Here is a 13,035-nt window from a genome sequence, read left to right on the forward strand (position 1 = left end):
TCAGCCTCTGTTCGGCCTCTGCCTGTCCTCCTCTGGGTTTCTCCCTATGCCTTCTCTTTTCTGTCTCTTGTGACACATGTCATAGGATTTAGAGATCATCCTCCGGGATGACCTCACCTCGAGATCCTTACATGAATCATCACCTCTGCAAAGACCCCTATTCCAAACAAGGCCACATTCTGAGGTCCCAAGTAGATGTGTCCCTTGGGAGGTCACTCCTCAACCCACCACAGGTCTGCCAAGGGCTGGAGCTGAGAATTAATGCCAGACTGGACGCACTCCAAAACCCGTGCGTTTAACGGACGCATGATACTTAGCAAACTCACAAAGATAGCGGGCTTCCTTTGGCTTCTTAGGGACCCGTGGCTCTTGACTACGGCTTCTCTTTTTCTCATGTTGAGTCTGCACCAAACACAGGTTTGTAATTTAAAAAAATTTTTAATGTTCATTTATTTTTGAGAGAGGGAGAGAGAGAGTGAGAGCAGAGAGAGAGAGAGAGAGAGGGAGACACAGAATCGGAAGCAGGCTCCAGGCTCTGAGCTGTCAGCATAGAGCCCGATGCGGGGCTCGAACTCACAAACCGCGAGATCATGACCTGAGCCAAAGTTGGACGCTTAACGGATGGAGCTACCCAGGCGCCCCGCCCCTGTAATTTTTAAATAAAGAGGAGAAACTTGACTTTGTGTTTAGATCCTCCTCCCCCCCCATCCCACCATACGCCTCTGGTCCAGCCCCCAGGTGCGTGCGAGCTGTCCCTGCCTCCCTACCCTGGCTTTTTGCACACCTCCAGCTGCCCCGTGGCCCAGATGGGAGCCGTTGTGGTGACATTTTAGGCTGGAGCACATGGGAGGGCAAGGGAAATGCTGAGATTACCTCTCACGACAATGTGCCATTTACAAGCCGGTCACTGGCCGGAAGCACAGAAGGAGATCGGAAGAGCCTCCGAACTGTTTCCACAGCGGCTGTACCCGTTTGCATCCACCAGTGCCCGAGGGTCCTTTTTCTCCACATCCTCACCTTATCACTGGTCTTTTGGCTGATAGCCGTCCTGCCAGGGGGGAGGCGACACGGCTGTGTGGTTTTGATTCACATTCCCCTGATCATTAGCGATAGGAGCATCTTTTCAGGCATCTCGGCCTTTTGTGTGCTTCTTTGGGCAAATGTCTCTCCCGGTCCATTGCCCAGATTTTAATCGGGCTGTGTTTTGTTTGTGGGTTTGTTTTTTGGCTGTTGAGTTGAATGAATTACATAAATAAATAAATATATATGTGTATATAGATATATACACGCACATATATATATATGTGCGTGTATACATATATATACTTTTTGGATACTAATATATAATATATGTGTATATGTATATTATGCATACATATACATATAATATGTATATTATATTATTATATAATATATAATAATATATAATTATATTGTATTATTATATAATATTATATAATATATAATATATATGTATAATATGCATATATATGTATATATGTACGTGTATATATCTATATACTTTTTGGATACTAATCCCTTATCGGGTACATAGTTTACGCATTATTTTTCTCCCATATTAAATTTTCAATTGTGACAGATGAGCAGGCTCTGGAGGTCTCACTGTGACAGTAGTTAACATGTTGTATTCTTGAAATTTGTGAAAAGTAGGTCTTAAGGGTTCTCAACACCACACAACACACACACACACACGCACACAAAGGGGAGGTGATGGTGATTGTTTTACAATGTATGCATGTAATCAAGACATCAAGTTGTGTGCCTGAAGGATACACAACTTCTATCTGTCAATTACACCTCAATGAAATTGACAAGAGAGGAAGTTAGCTAAAGAATGAAAGAGTGATTCGGTGCCAGAGACATTCAGAGGGTGCCTGCTGGGCGGGGTTCGCTGGGGATACAAAAATTTGACTTAGGAGCTAGTGGGAGGTTGAGCTTTTCGAGAAGGAGGCAGGTGAGATCTGCCCCCCTGGCATTCTGTGTAGGTGATGGATTTATATTGTGGGCTTTTCTCCCTTTAGGATCTTAGAGTCTTTTCTTGTCTCTACCTTCCTAACAGTCCACAACGAAGGCAGGGAAAACTAATCAGCCAGGTAAAAAGCAGCAGAAGTATGGGAGGGGTCAAACAGGGTTTTCAGAGTCCAGAATAAATCGAAGGATGGCTGATTGTCAACTTCTTATGCACACTTGATCCAAACTCGGTCCCTCTCTGAAGAAGAGGGTCAAGCCCTGTCTTGTGTTCTTTTCTAACTTCTCCGTGGTAGTAAGGTGCTATGATTAAAAATCAGGATCAGGAGGGGCACCTGGGTGGCTCATTCTGTTGAGCGTCCGACTTCGGCTCAGGTCATGATCTCACGGTTTGTGAGTTCGAGCCCCGCATCGGGCTCTGTGCTGACAGCTCGGAGCCTGGAGCCTGCTTCCGATTCTGTGTCTCCCCCTCTCTCTGTCCCTCCCCCACTCGCGCTCTGTCTCTCTCTCCCTCAAAAATAAATAAACAGTAAAAAAAAAAAAAAAACTTAAAAAAAAAATCAGGATCAGGAATCAGGCAGAGATGAATTGGAAACCCAGCCTTTTCACTGGCTGTGCCGTCTCAGGCAAGCGTCTTTATGCTGCTGAGCCTCGGTTTTGTCCTCTGTACAGAGCGAATATTAACCTTAGGCTTATTGTGGGTGTCCGATGGTCTGGTAGGGATAGAGTGGTCAGCCCAGTGCCCGACATACAGACAACACTCAGAAAAATGTCACTGCCCCTTTGCCTTGTCTGCCGGTCACCCACACCATCGTTCCTTCACTTCTCCTTAGAGCGCAGCGAGGCCGTGATTCATGACCCTTCTCCCACCCAAGCCACCTCGACTTCCTGGTACTCTGTGTCCCCGTGCCCTGATCCCAGCATGAGATTGCTACTCGTTCCCATTCCCGCCTCGCCGCGGGGCACAAAGCCCTTTCTCTGCTTGTTTGTTCTTTCCTGTTTGCCGAGAGTTGATGTCATTAGTTTAATGCGGGCTCTATGTCTCTGCAACTCGCTCTGTTTATACTACAAGGATGCTCAATGGTGTTTGGTGACGATGGTGTAGTACAAATGACAGCTGAGTCAAGAACGCCTTCGCACTGGCCTGAATCAGCCAAGGGAGGGTTTTAACCATCTTTCTTACCGCAAACAGATGTTTAGCACGTAATAAATGCTAGGTGGGAGGCGGGCAGAGATGGGCCGGATCGGTCTCCCTCCTGTTTGTTTATCTGCATGATCCGAGCTTTTGGAGGGCAGGGACCGTATTCTGAACCCCGTCCCAAGGTCCAGGGCTTAATGCGGTGTGTGGCACTTAATGAGTGATGAACACATATTTGTTTTTTTTTCCCTGTTCATTTGAGAGTTCCTTTTGAACTTCCCACTGTATGTGGGGCCCTGTGCTCGACTTTGGGAAGACGACAATGAGCAAAACAGGCAGTCTGTTTCTTTGGGTGACGGACGTGTACATGAGTAATTCAATTCACAACGGCAAATCCTGGAGCAGAGACATGCTGAATCCCTGGTCAGTGTTCCCCCGAGGGCTGGCGGAGGATAAGCGTTGGAGCCGGGTTTTGATGGAGGAGTGGGAGTCTATCAGATGGAGAAGATATTCCAAGCGGAGGGAGTGACGTGTAGAACCTGATGTTTTAGGGAACAGCAAATGGCTTGTTCTGACCTGAGCTCAAAAGACTGGGTGAGGGAATGAATCTGGAAAGATCGTTTTAAGGCAAAAGGTAACAATAAAAGGATTTACATGGAATCCCTTAGCCAGATTTGTGTTTTCTTTTCTTTTTAAAAGAAAAAAAATTTTTTAATGTTTATTTTTGAGGGAGAGAGAGAGAGAGAGACAGAGTGAGAATGGGGGAGGGGCAAAGAGAGAGAGGGAGACACAGAATCCGAAGCAGGCTCTGGCTCCCAACTGTCTGCACAGAGCCTGATGCGGGGCTCGAACTCACAGATGGTGAGATCGTGACCTGAGCCGAAGTCAGATGCTCAACCGACTGAGCCACCCAGGCGCCCCCAGATTTGTGTTTTCTGAAGATCTCCGTGGAGGTCGGATGGAGGCTGGGCTGGGAAGACAGCAAGCAGACGCTGCTCCTGAAGGACGCAGTGGAAACACTCGGAACCGAGGACCTTCGGTCTCCGATGACGTTCACGTACCCTGACTTCCTGATCTGTAGCTTTTTCCCCCAGTGTAAATAAATCCCCCCGTGGCTGATTTCAAGCTAGCAGCGTGAGGTCACCAGAGGCAGACTTGGCAAGAGGTTATGTAGCCCCTTTGCGGACACAGTGAAAAATATCAGGGCTGAAGTATTTCCGCGTGCCCCCCACGGAGCAGGCTCCATGGGGAGAAGGTGGGGGAGAGAGCTTTGGACATTGTAGGCAGGTGACCCAAATGTGAGGTGGCGGGCAGAGGACAGGCCAACATGCAATCCACTCTGTTTCCATTAGCACTGGCTGGGCAGGGGCTTGTCCTTCTTAGACACGTGGTTTGGGCGGGATGGCCCGACGCCCTGTGCCCAACCGGTGCGAGCAATGAGTGAACCCCGTCCCCAGACGGCGGCCGTTGGCTCAGGGATGAGTATTTAGCCGATCAGAACCCGTGACATGTGAGAAGATGCTTCTTGGGGCTCCTAAGATTGTCTTCTTTTTTCCTTTCCAAGGGAGCCACCAGAGGAAGCCCTCTGCCTTCCTCGGAATGGGCACATGAGAGGGCTTGTACAGAAGTTCAAAGGTGAGCTGACACCTTCTAAGGCTAACACTTTCTAAGACACAGTGGGGAGACGGAGGACAGCCGGGGCGGGGGGGGGGGGGAGCTGGTTTGAACCCTGTGCTTCTGATTCGCCCGATCCGACATGGGCATTCTGGTTGTGTGGACCCATAAATCTTCCCTTTGGGTGAAGCCAGTGTGGCTTGTTCTGTGCTTTCCAACCGATGGCGCGATCCTCACTCTCCCCGACACCCACTTCCGCCTTCGGGACCCCAACGGAATGGCCAACGCTGAAGGCACAGGCTGTTTGAAAGGCGGATCCAACGGCTACCGCCTCGAGAAGGTTTTGTGCAGCCCGCCTTAGTACCGGGCGGTTGAGGCTGTGAGTCCACCCCCCGGGGGGGGGGGGGGATTCTAGGAGACGCAGATTGGGTTTCGATCGCCTTATTCTTTTTTTTTTTCAACTTTTTTTTTTTTTATTTATTTTTGGGACAGAGAGAGACAGAGCATGAACGGGGGAGGGGCAGAGAGAGAGGGAGACACAGAATCGGAAACAGGCTCCAGGCTCCGAGCCATCAGCCCAGAGCCTGACGCGGGGCTCGAACTCACGGACCGTGAGATCGTGACCTGGCTGAAGCCGGACGCTTAACCGACTGCGCCACCCAGGCGCCCCTCGATCGCCTTATTCTTTACCCACAGATGGATTACCATCTGCCACGCGTTAGGCTCCGTTCTAGGGGTTAGAGATACAGCAGAGAACGAAGATCTGCGTTCACAAAGTTGGCACGCACTCCTTCCTACCTGTTTGTTTATTGAACGCCAGGCCACTGTCTCAAGTGAACGGGGGACATCTGATTACCCTCTTTGGCAGAAGAGGAAAGGTGAGACTTAGAGAAGCGGAGTGATTTGCTGAGGTCTCCAGCTGGCACGTGGCAGAGTGGGGTCGAGCATCCAGATCTCTTGACCTCTTTTGAGGTCTATTACCTTTTACCTACGAGCACACCCAGCATCCTCTTGTCCTTTCTTTTCTGAGCACCTTGTTCACGCTGGATCTTTTCTGCCTCCCTCCAGCTCCTCTCCCCCTCGTTCTCTGTCCTCTGCCCAGGTAGCCTACCTACCTGGATAGAATCAACGGGCTCCTTTGCCCTCCACCTTCCGGGTTGCCTTGGTCTGGCTGTGCCCTTGGACTCGAGGTCGCTACGTCTGTCCAGGGAGCCCTCACTACGTGACTCCCTTTTCCTGGGTCTGGTAACCACCTGTGTGTCTTCCTCTCAGCCTCAGGAATATGTGTGTCAGGCATTTCAGGGCTTGAGTCATGAGTTGCAGAGAATACAAAGCAGTGTGCCATAGTGACCACGTTTGTACCTAAGAAGGAATTGCAGACCCGGGCTCCAGAGGGTGACAGGCAGCCACATGATCTGGGTGACCGCTGGGGCAAGGCAGATGGAAAGACACTTGAAACAGATCTGAACTCAATTTCCAGCCCAGAGCTCAGAGTCACAATCCGGAGCCTGAGGTCCATCCTAGCTCAGCTGAGTGTAGTTGACTCACAGATCTGTGAACATGAGAACAGCCGACTGTCCTCATAATCCAGCGAATTTGGGGTTAGCTCGTTACGCGGCATTGTCGCGGCCTCGCTGACTAATATAAACGGCCTCATAGGTGGCGATACCGAATCGTCACCCCTTGTGTAATTGCCAAAACAGGCAACTCTCCCACTGAGAGGGTTTCTAATGCAGTCATTGGGGCGGCCCGTGAACCCCATGCCGACTTAACTCTGTTATTTCTTTTCCTGAGAACTTCTGGTCTCCATGGTTAGACGGGGTTTGTGAGCATGTCATTGGAAACAAGACCTATGGGGCAATGAATTTAAAGAACAGGAAGACCTTCCCCTACCACTTTTCACTCCCCTCTCCTGCTGCCCATTAAGCCATGGAAGTTAGCATACCTCAGAGCTTTGAGTGACTCAAAATTTATTTGGGAGAAGGACACATGGATGGTGACATGTGGAAGAAGTTACTTACCCAACACGGATGATGTCATTGAAACGGAGAAAGGCAGAAGCCAAACCAGTAAGGGACATTTCCTCTAGGAAACGGCGTGCCCTGATGTATGGAGTGTTTGACTGTGTTCGGCACGAACACAACTTAGCTTTTCTTTTTATGAAAGCCATAAGCATTTATAAAATTCCACCCCTTCTACCCTTCACCTAACTTATGAGTCCTTTAGCTCTAACCTCCTTTTGACCCGCAGCTTATATAGACCCAAGTCATTTAAAACTCAATCCAAAGTGAAACACGTTTCAGCCATGGTAAAATTAATTCCCTCGTTCGCCATTGGTCTGGGACCTCATGGGGGAATCTGTGGCTTGAGGGGGGGCTGGGGAAAAGGCAAAGAAGGAGAGTTTTGTGATCAGAAAGAGGCTTCTAACAGGAAAGATATTTATAAAGCTGCATTTGGGTACTGTTCAGTTTGGAAGGAATTTGTTATAATGGCAATATATAAATCTTTGAATGGCCTCATGAATCATAGCGTCAGACCCAGCCAATCAGAAGCCATGAAAACCTGGCGCTTTGGAGCACTCAGTCATTACTAGAAAGATCCTGTGTGACTCCTTGGAAGTGGAATCGGAAAATCTGGCTACATTTGGGGGGGTGTGGAATGTCTCGAATTACTCCTCAAACATTTTAGATTTGATAAAACCCAAGACACGGCTTTTCCAGCCCCACTTCCCTTCTCCTCCACCTCCGATAATTATTAAACCCATGTGTACATCAAGAGAGGCTTAATTCATGTGTTTCTGATTCATTTACACTTAGCTCCTCAAAATATTGTTTTTAAAGGGCTGTTTGTTGTCCAAAAAGCCTTTTCCCCCTAAAGCTTGAAAGCTTAACTTCGCAGAAGCAGGAAGCTGCTTCTTTGCCAAGAGTAAAAACGGGTGAGAAGTCCAAAGGGTTTTGAAATACGTGTAACGAATGTTCAAACAGGTTCTGAGCTGAGCCAAGTCGAGTTTTCTATCTCTGAGAAATCTCGAGAGAGCCGTGGGGCGAAAGTTTCAAGGAACATCATCTCTTCCCAAACCCCATGAAATTGTATTCCAGTGAGGATGGGGGTCAAAGCAACCAGAAATACAAAACGCAGGGATGGGGCGGGGTGGGGGGGGGGTGGAGACTGAGGACCGTGGCCTTGTGGAATGGCAGAGATTTGTCTTTTGAAAGTTAGCAAAAAGGCCGCCTGTCTTATGTCACGGCGAAGTCACTAATGGTGTTTGGGGGGCTTTCCCTGCCTCCGGGACTCACGTCATTGCGTTCCTCCCGCTCCAGGCAGTGATGTCCACACTTGCGACGTGTATTAACTCACCTGATGCCTCGATGAAGGAGTGATCGTTAGTATCCCTGTTTTACAGAGGGGGAGACTGAGTCACGGAGACGTCGGCTTCCGCTTTGGTACAGGAAGGCGTGAGGTGGGGCTTCCAACCCCGTTCGTCTGCCTCTAAAGCCTGAGCCTGTAAGACCTCACGGGGCACAGCTTGTGGCCGGTCTGTGACTCGTTCATTCGCCGAACAGGTATGGGTGGAGATTTTGCTATGTGTCGGCCACTGGGGATACTGCGGAAAGGAGGAGGTATTGTTTCCCCCCCCACCAGGGGACATGATGTGGGGGTGGAAGGCATACATCAGACCAATGGATGGTTTGAGCTGTGAGAAGTATGAGGAAGGAAAAGCACAGGCGTAATGGATGTGGCCTTGGAGGGTGGGGCACGGCGGGCTGGGTCTGGGCGGTCAGGGAGGACTGTCCTGTGTTCCTGTTGTTTGTCTAACAGACTTGAAGATAGGGTTATGGGTTGGACAGGGGGGTGGACGGGACTGGGCGTGAGTGTTAGAAGCCGCCCCGACTGCTGTGTGCAGGTGGGCAAGAGTGGGTGTGGAAGAACTTGACCCCTCCTGCGGTCATGCCCGGGAGGTTCGGCTAAATTCTTCAGCCCGATCGCCCCCAAAAGGCCGGTTTCCCATCACGTCCTCCCTCCGCAGCGTTGATGCATTCGTGAAGTTGTCCTTTCTTTACAGCCTGCCGGGCTCCGAAACGGCCCTGCCCGAGATGGTAGTAGCCGCATGTGGCTTTCGAGATTCAAACGAAGTAAAACGGAAGGTTTGGCTGCTCCGTCTCCGCGAGATCAAACGCGTCCAGGATATGTCACTGCGGAAAGTCCTAGTGGCCAGCAGCAGCCCGGGGAAGCAGGTGAACAGGTCTCTACTTGGCTTTCAGATCCGGGGCCAAGTCCCAGGTATGGGAATCTCATGGATCAGTAAGAACCTTACAAACTACGTGCAGAGAGTGGAAAGAGCTGGAGAAGTTACTGGCGATGCACGTGACTGAGGAAGGGCTCTGGGCGGGAGACGCACAGAACGCCCCCCAAATCACAACAAGACTCGAACAGGCACTTTCCAAAGGAGAGCGCCCAGTCAATGCGTCTATGAACCGGTGCTCAATCTTCTTAGCAATCAGAGGAGGGGTGGTTAAAGCCACAATAAGATACTACTCACACCCATCAGAGTGGCTCAAATTAAAAAGACGCTCGATACAGAGTATTGGCGAGGATGTAAAGGGCGTGATGGGCGCAGTGTCTTTGGAGACCTCAGCAAAGTTGGATGTATTCCTACCTGTGATCCGGCAATGCCACAGCTTGGGGTGTGTGTGTGTGTGTATGTGTGTGCGTGCCAGCAGACGTGTAAGCCCGAGTCACAAAATGCATGCACGACAGGTTCCGAGCAGCGCTGTTGGTAATAGGTCCAAAGTGGCAAAAACTGGAATTACCCATCATGCAGTGGGATGATCGTATACCCCCAAATCAATGAGCCTGTGCCGGATGCGACAACGTGCATGGATGTCAGGAACACGTTGGACAAAAATCAACCCCAGGGACGAAGGAATAGGTGACATAATTCCAGTCGGAAAACGGGAAACGGAGTATTGCGCCAGAAATCAGGGTGGTGGTTTCCTCCGGAGAGGAGGGAGGTGGTGACGAAAAACAAGGGACAGCAGGAGAGCTCCCGGGGTGCTGGCGATATTGGAGTGTTTTGACCTGGATGGCGGTTACACAGATGTTCGTTTTATGACAATTCGGGGTAGAGCCTCGTTTGGTGTGTGCTATGTGGCACAATTAAAAATCAAAGCAAAAATATTTTCTGAGCCTTGTCATAGCTTTTTGTTTCGCCTCCTTTTTAAAAAAAATTTTAATGATTTATTTTTTATATTAGAGAGAGACAGAGAGACAGAGAGTGAGTAGGGGAGGGGCAGAGAGGCAGAGACAGAATCCGAAGCAGGCTCCAGGCTCCGAGCTGTCCGCACAGAGTCCGACGCGGGGCTCAGACTCACAAACCGTGAGATCATGACCTGAGCCGAAGTCGGACGCTCAACCGACTGAGCCACCCAGGCGCCCGTTTATTTTGCCTACTGAGTGGATTTAGAAGAACAATGGTTACCTTCCTGTAAAACCAGCACTTTGCGAAAGGAAAAGAATTAGATGCCAAAGTAGCAAGGACATCATCTGCAGACTAAGGAGAGTTCTGTGAATTGAATAAATGTTGCATTTTGAAGAACTTATAGACCGATGTTACTTTAATCGTTTCCCGGAGGGCTGGTAACAACTACCACAGTCTGGCAGTTGGAAGCATCTGGCTTAGTGGGGCCTGTCCACTGGCTCCTCGTCACTTACGCAGGCTTTCCAAAGTCTCCTCTTTGGAATGAAAGATGTCTTATAAAATAAATTAAGGAAGTGCTGGCAGTTGAACAGAGAACAACACGTTTCCTTGCTGCACGACTTATCAGAGCCTTTACTGCTCTGCAGTGTGGCTCTAGGAGATGGCTAGAGAATGCAGCACTTCCCATCTTGTTGGCTGACGGGACTACGTTTCTGCCGAATCCTATGTAGGGACCGGTGGTCCAGGCCACCCACTTTGGGGACTTTAAGCCTGGAGCAGGGATCAGCAAGCCAAGATCTGTGGGCTGGACTCCTATTTTTATAAATCAAGTTTTATTGGAACACAGTCATGCCTATTCATGTACATATTGTCTGTAGCCGCTTTTGTCTTTGGCAATGGCAGAGTCAAGTACTCACAGCAGAGAACATATGTGGCCCACAAAGCTTAAACTATTTACCATCTGGACCTTGACAGGAAAAGTGTGCTGACCCCAGATCTAAGAGGACAGAGTCTGAACTCTTTATCTTAGAGTGCAGAACTTTCCAGAATCGGACCCACCCCAACCTGCTTGTCAGTGTTATCTTTCTCCATCAGTCTCCTGTGTGTGACAAATCTGCTCCCATCATGTGCATTCGGCGAAACTTTTCTGTTCTTTGTCTTCCTTAGGCTCTTCCCCTCGGCTGGACAGAGAAACCCCCTTCTCACCCCTGTCCTTTTCCCACTCCACAAGCCTTGGCTCAAAAGCCCTGTACTCCAGGAAGCCTTCCTTGATTCTCCATCTCCGAGCCGTTCAAGATGTTGGCTTCCTGAATCTCCCATTGCCCTTGCTTTGAGTTCTAGATTGGTGGTTAGAGCACGTGAACTCTGCGTTACTTAGGGATCAATTGATGGGAACAGAAAGCCCGGGTTTTGCTTGCATAAACACGGCAGGTATCGATTTCTCTCTTTCAGAAGTTCAGAGGTGAGCAGTCAAGACTGAGCTTGATGTTCTGCCATGGATGCTTCCACTCCCAAAGCGACCTCTTGGCCCGACATGGCTGCCTTGGGTCAAGCCATCATCCCCTCGTTCCAGCCAGCTTAAAAGCGAAGGTGTTTTGCCTTATATCCCTTTGGCCAGAACTCAAAACTTAATTACATGGTCACACCTCGGTCTGAGGAAGTTGAGAGCCATAGCTAAGGAGGGCAACTGACCATGTATTCTGTGCACTGTGAGCTCCCCTGACTGTGTCCGCCTCAGCTCTGAGCCCTAGCACGTTCCCTGCAGCGGCAGAAACCTGTGATTTCCACCCGTGTGGCATCCGTTCCCCTTCTCCAGTAACATCACTCCTATGTTGCTTTGGAGAAGCACCCCTCTCCCAAGGGTTGATTGCCAACCAAAGTGCCCTCCTTCCCTAGTCATGGGCTGAGCGTGATAGCCAGGAAGATGAGCGGGGCTCTCCAGAAAACCGAAGCCTTGAGCGGGATGACGCAAAGAATAAACGGGTTTGGAGCTGATTTGTCCAGACCACAGTGCCTTGAAGAGTGCCACCCTGCTCCTGGCCACAGTGCCCGGCTTCTCGTCTTTCTGGAGTCCTTTCTTCAGTGCTTGTGAGCTACCCAGGAATCTTCCAAAAGTGTCCTGTTTTGTTTGCGTCATCCAGAGTTGGCATTCGTTGCTTCCAATGGAGAAAATCCTAAAGGAATACTCTTGTGTCATCAGCGCTAAGGGTGGATGAATGGAATCGATCAGTACGAGTCATGGAGCAAACTCCGTACTGGCCTCAGAAAATGGTCATGTTGGACTTGGATCAGGACAATGCATGGTTTATGTGACACAAGGCACCATTCAAAGAGGAGGGAGCCACTGAGCTCATGGGGTTTTAGATGTCACAGTCCCCGAGTCCCCCGGCTTAGGAGGGTCTCATGTTTTACTTGCTTGTCAGATTTGTAAATCTGAGATCAAGAAGGTAAAAAAGACTCGGTCTATTCCCTGGAGACTCAGGGCAAATATTCCCCTGCTGTGGATTATTTATCTTTGGATGATATTCTGTCTGGACACGTGGCAAACGTTGACGCCTACTAGTAAACAGGCTTCTTTCTGGACCATCAGAATCATCTTCGAAAGCAAGACCGTCAGGCAAACCTATTAAAAAATGAAACACCCAGGGCGCCTGGGTGGCTCAGTCGGTTGAGCATCCGACTTCAGCTCAGGTCATGACCTCGCGGTTTGTGGGTTTGAGCCCCGCATCGGGCTCTGTGCTGATGGCTCAGAGCCTGGAGGCTGTTTCAGATTCTGTGTCTTCCTCTCTCTCTGACCCTCCCCCGTTCATGCTCTGTCTCTCCCCGTCTCAAAAAAAAAAAAAAAAAAACAAAACATTAAAAAAAAAAAGCCTTTATCTTCAGCGAGCATGGTTAGCTATGTCATTAATCAACAAAGAATCACCTACCTATGAAAAGAAAAAAAATATATTTTCAAAGGTATTGCATGTCTCAGGCCAGCACTATTTTAATAATTTAACCGCAGTGGTTTTAGAGTTAATATTTACAAACCAACACAAATGATGGTTTCTCGAGCAAGGTTATTTAAAGAATGGCTCCTGAGTCCAGCACCAGATGG

At 49.4% G+C, this 13,035-nt stretch overlaps 1 long non-coding RNA gene across 2 annotated transcripts; it reads left to right on the top strand.

Annotated features, from left to right (window-relative positions):
- Nucleotides 1-4,007: 4,007 nt before the first annotated feature.
- LOC131489290 (uncharacterized) lies at nucleotides 4,008-12,748 on the top strand. Of its 2 annotated transcripts, none has more exons than XR_009250465.1 (4): nucleotides 4,008-4,762; nucleotides 5,438-5,619; nucleotides 8,145-8,304; nucleotides 11,391-12,748. It is a non-coding gene; the product is annotated as an uncharacterized LOC131489290 (long non-coding RNA). The 2 variants fall into 2 exon arrangements; XR_009250464.1 differs by lacking the exon at nucleotides 11,391-12,748 and adding an exon at nucleotides 8,805-10,174.
- The last annotated feature ends 287 nt before the right edge of the window (nucleotides 12,749-13,035 follow it).

Source organism: Neofelis nebulosa, chromosome 11, assembly GCF_028018385.1.
Source record: "Neofelis nebulosa isolate mNeoNeb1 chromosome 11, mNeoNeb1.pri, whole genome shotgun sequence".
Taxonomy (NCBI): domain Eukaryota; kingdom Metazoa; phylum Chordata; class Mammalia; order Carnivora; family Felidae; genus Neofelis; species Neofelis nebulosa.